Source organism: Oncorhynchus gorbuscha, unplaced genomic scaffold, assembly GCF_021184085.1.
Source record: "Oncorhynchus gorbuscha isolate QuinsamMale2020 ecotype Even-year unplaced genomic scaffold, OgorEven_v1.0 Un_scaffold_1754, whole genome shotgun sequence".
Lineage (NCBI taxonomy): Eukaryota > Metazoa > Chordata > Actinopteri > Salmoniformes > Salmonidae > Oncorhynchus > Oncorhynchus gorbuscha.
Window position 1 is genome coordinate 43,844 of NW_025746442.1, and position 5,546 is coordinate 49,389.

At 42.8% G+C, this 5,546-nt stretch overlaps 1 pseudogene; it reads left to right on the forward strand.

The window, feature by feature from the left end:
• Nucleotides 1-1,099: 1,099 nt before the first annotated feature.
• LOC124024164 lies at nucleotides 1,100-3,465 on the forward strand (annotated as a pseudogene).
• The last annotated feature ends 2,081 nt before the right edge of the window (nucleotides 3,466-5,546 follow it).

A 5,546-nucleotide genomic window follows, 5' to 3' on the forward strand; every position in this document is an offset into this window, starting at 1 on the left:
TAAAGTGTTAACATTCTAGATTCAGTTCATGTCTTCTATCATGTATTTCAGCAGTTAAAGTGTTAACATTCTAGATTCAGTTCATGTCTTCGATTATGTATTTTAACAGTTAAAGTGTTAACATTCTAGATTCAGTTCATGTCTTCCATCATGTATTATAACAGTTAAAGTGTTAACATTCTAGATTCAGTTCATGTCTTCTATCATGTATTTCAGCAGTTAAAGTGTTAACATTCTAGATTCAGTTCATGTCTTCCATCATGTATTTCAGCAGTTAAAGTGTTAACATTCTAGATTCAGTTCATGTCTTCCATCATGTATTTCAGCAGTTAAAGTGTTAACATTCTAGATTCAGTTCATGTCTTCTATCATGTATTTCAGCAGTTAAAGTGTTAACATTCTAGATTCAGTTCATGTCTTCGATTATGTATTTTAACAGTTAAAGTGTTAACATTCTAGATTCAGTTCATGTCTTCTATCATGTATTTCAGCAGTTAAAGTGTTAACATTCTAGATTCAGTTCATGTCTTCGATTATGTATTTTAACAGTTAAAGTGTTAACATTCTAGATTCAGTTCATGTCTTCTATCATGTATTTCAGCAGTTAAAGTGTTAACATTCTAGATTCAGTTCATGTCTTCCATCATGTATTTCAGCAGTTAAAGTGTTAACATTCTAGATTCAGTTCATGTCTTCCATCATGTATTTTAACAGTTAAAGTGTTAACATTCTAGATTCAGTTCATGTCTTCCATCATGTATTTCAGCAGTTAAAGTGTTAACATTCTAGATTCAGTTCATGTCTTCTATCATTTATTTCAGCAGTTAAAGTGTTAACATTCTAGATTCAGTTCATGTCTTCTATCATGTATTTTAGCAGTTAAAGTGTTAACATTCTAGATTCAGTTCATATCTTCCATCATGTATTTCAGCAGTTAAAGTGTTAACATTCTAGATTCAGTTCATGTCTTCCATCAGCCCAGCTGAGTGCTGCTCTCCTCCCACTCCTCTATGTTAAGCTGGGCTCCAGTGAGACAGTCTGGTCAGTCTGTGTGTTTGACAGGGGAATGAACACACCATCACAGACATCTACTACTCCACAGTGTCACACTACCCAAGACAGGACTCTACTACTCCACAGTGTTACACTACCCAGGACAGGACTCTCCTACTCCACAGTGTCACACTACCCAGGACAGGACTCTACTACTCCACAGTGTTACACTACCCAGGACAGGACTCTACTACTCCACAGTGTCACACTACCCAAGACAGGACTCTACTACTCCACAGTGTTACACTACCCAGGACAGGACTCTACTACTCCACAGTGTTACACTACCCAGGACAGACCTCTACAATTCCACAGTTTTACACTACTCAGGACAGGACTCTACTACTCCACAGTGTTACACTACCCAGGACAGGACTCTACTACTCCACAGTGTTACACTACCCAGGAAAGACTTCTACAACTCCACAGTGTTACACTACCCAGGACAGACTTCTACAACTCCACAGTGTCACACTACCCAGGACAGACCTCTCCTACTCCACAGTGTCACACTACCCAGGACAGACCTCTTCATTCTGTCCACTGGTAGACAGCTGCAGAGTCCTCTGGGGTTTGAATAGTAAGTATTATCATGGTTATCTATGTAACTGTCTTATCATGGTTATCTATGTAACTGTCTTATCATGGTTATCTATGTAACTGTCTTATCATTGTTATCTCTGTAACTGTCTTATCATGGTTATCTCTGTAACTGTCTTATCATGGTTATCTCTGTAACTGTCTTATCATGGTTATCTATGTAACTGTCTTATCATGGTTATCTATGTAACTGTCTTATCATGTCAGAATGACTGTTTTGATTCTGTTGCTTTCTGAAATGTCTAAGAGTTACTGGTTATTATGTCATATCGCATGTTATTAGGCTAATATGTTGGGACATGTTATCATTTTACTATGTTGGGAATTATTATGTGTGTATACATTAACATAAACATAGGTTCAGAGTATTTACAATGCATTTCTTCATCATGTCCTGACAGGAATATTGTTGTTGCTGTTGACCCGTCTGAGGATGTGGAAGAGGAGACCATCACTGTTTCTACCATAAGACACAGAACTACTGGATATTCAACCAAGAGGAAAGAGACAAATCCCGGAACGTACAAGAACACATTATCGAGGGGAACCTCTGTCACCTGTAATCATTGTTTTGGAGAAGAGAGGAGGATTTGACGCCATCTTGACAACACTCATCATCTAGTGAAAACCAGGGAAACACACCAGAGGCCCAGTTGAACAGAACTGTTTGGGACTTTTGCACGTCGCCATGGCGTCCACAGGTCTACAGCTACTTGGCCTCCTATTGGCCATGATGGGCTGGGTGGGCGGGGCTCTCGTCTGCGCCGCCCCCTTGTGGCGAGTCTCCGCCTTCGCGGGCGGGGAGATCGTGATCGCCCAGGTTCTCTGGGAGGGGCTATGGATGACGTGTTTGTCCCAGAGTACGGGACAGATCCAGTGTAAGACTTACGACTCTACCCTGGCCCTCCCCGTCTCCGCCCAGGTGTCCCGTACCCTCTCCGTGCTCTCCCTCCTCTTCTGCCTCTTCGCCCTCCTGCTAGGCGTGGCTGGGGCTAAGTGCACCAAGTGTCTAGGGGAAGGAGCTTACTCGTCCAAGGCTAGGCTAGCCCGCGTGGCTGGGGCTCTGTTCTTCTTCTCTGGGCTGCTCTACCTGATACCCATCTGCTGGACGGCCTACGCCGTGGTCAGGGATTTTTACGATCCAAAAGTCGCCGCGCCCCTGAAGAGAGTTAGGCCCCGCCTTGTATCTGGGCTGGGGGGCGGGAATTCTGCTGCTGGTTGGAGGGGCTCTGCTGAACGCAGGCTCCTCCCCTCCAGGGGTTAGGGCGACGCCTACTTTTGGGGGAGGTGGGAGGAGTAACCCACTGCCTGTGGTGGTAGAGGAGAAGGAGTATGTCTGAACCGTGTCAAACCAGGGTTGTGTTCATTACTTTGGGAGAAAATGGACTGAAACAGGGAGGGATTACCTGAACGTGTCCAATAAGAAATGTTCATTTTCGTTGTCCATTGTAAAACATTTTGCAACATTATGCCCTAATGAATACAACCCCGTCACTAAACACTAAAGTGAAGGAGAGACAGGTCAACATGTAAATAAGAAAATGCTTAGGATTACGTTTCAGAAAATGTGCTTGGTTTTTCTCCATTTCTTATGACCACTTGTAGACAGCTTTGTTATTTTGTTATGACATCATCTTCTAGTTGTATTTATTATGACATCATCTTCTAGTTGTTTTCATTATGACGTCATCTTCTAGTTGTTTTCATTATGACATCATCCTCTGGTTGTTTTTATTCTGATTTGAGTTTTCTGTGTTAACTTCTTCTTGGTGAGTGTAATTTATACATGATATAATAAAGTATTTTACAACATGTTTGTAATTGCTACTACACTCATATTTACCAGTTATTTGTTTTAGCTACTACACTCATATTTACCAGTTATTTGTTTTAGCTACTACACTCATATTTACCAGTTATTTGTTTTAGCTACTACACTCATATTTACCAGTTATTTGTTTTAGCTACTGCAGTCATGTATTTACAAGTTGTTTGTTCCAGCTACTGCAGTTGTTTGTCAGAGTAGAAGGACAATGTGTGATGCACTTGTGTTAGTTAGTGTGGGAGGTGAAATGCATCGTGGGATGTGTTAATAACTAAATGTTTATTAATGTGACATAACTGTCATTTCTCAGATTCCACACTGCCCCCTCTCTCTCCCTCTGTGTGTGTGTGTGTGTGTGTGTGTGTGTGTGTGTGTGTGTGTGTGTGTGTGTGTGTGTGTGTGTGTGTGTGTGTGTGTGTGTGTGTGTGTGTGTGTGTGTGTGTGTGTGTGTGTGTGTGTGTGTGTGTGTGTGTGTGTGTGTGTGTGTGTGTGTGTGTTGTATACAGAGTGGTTATACAGTAGCACAAAGGCAGGGTACAGGACACAGACAAAGACCATCTGTATAACATGTGCCAGGGCAAGAGTCAGCCACAACATATTAACCCAGTCACGTGAACACGTACGGCAGCATAGAAACAGAATCTATAGACCGGGCTCTCCCCATTCAAGTCAATGAAAGTTCCATATAGAGGTTACAAGTCCTTTCTAGAGATTATATTTCTATGATAGTTCCATACAACAACAATGGACTCCATTATTACAGGGCTTTCCAGAACTGCGTTAAAATACTTACTGATGACACAACAGTGGTCGGCCTGATCACCAACAACGATGAGACAGCCAATAGGGAGGAGGCCAGAGACCTGGCCGTGTGGTGCCAGGACAACAACCTCTCCCTCAACGTAATAAAGACAAAGGAGATGATTGATGACTACATGAAAAGGAGGACCGAGCACGCCCCCATTCTCATCGACGAGGCTGTAGTGGAGCAGGTTGAGCGCTTCAAGTTCCTTGGCGTCCACATCACCAACAACTTAACATGGTCCAAGCACACCAAGACAGTCGTGAAGAGGGCACGACAAAACCTATTGTGACTGAAAAGATTTGGCATTGGTCCGAAGATCCTCAAAGGTTTTACAGCTGCACCATCGAGAGCATCCTGACGGTTTGCATCACTGCCTGGTATGGCAACTGCTCGGCCTCAGACCGCAAGGCACTGCAGAGGGTAGTGCGAACGGCCCAGTAAATCATCGGGGCCAAGCTTCCTGCCATCCAGGACCTCTATACCAAGCGGTGTCAGAGCAAGGCCCTAAAAATGGTCAAAGACTCCAGCCACCCTGTCATAGACTGTTCTCTCTGCTACAGAACGGCAAGCGGTACCGGAGTGCCAAGTCTGGGTCCAAGAGGCTTCTAAACAGCTTCTACCCCAACCTCCATCTCTTCATTCAAGGAATCAATCATGGACACTCTTACTGACAGTTGTGGCTGCTTCGCATGATGTATTGTTGCTGCTGTCTGGGCCCAATAATGTTTGTACCATGTTTTATGGTATGTTTTATGTTGTGCTGCTGTCATGTTGATGCCATGTTGTGTTGCTACCATGTTGTTGTTATATTGTGTTGCTACCATGCTGTTGTTATGTTGTGTTGCTACCATGCTGTTGTCATGTTGTGTTGCTACCATGCTGTTGTTATGTTGTGTTGCTACCATGTTGTTGTCATGTTGTGTTGCTACCATGCTGTGTTGTCATGTTGTGTTGCTACCATGCTGTTGTTATGTTGTGTTGCTACCATGTTGTTGTCATGTTGTGTTGCTACCATGCTGTGTTGTCATGTGTTGCTGCCATGCTATGTTGTTGTCTTAAGTCTCTCTTTTTATAGTGTTGTGGTGTCTTGTTGTGATGTGTGTTTTGTCCTCAATTTTTATTTTTAATCCCAGCCTCCATCCCCACAGGAGGCCTTTTGCCTTCTGGTAGGCCGTCATTGTAAATAAGAATTTGTTCTTAACTAACTTGCCTACTTAAATAAAGCTTGAATATATATATATACATTTAAAAGGTATTGTGCTT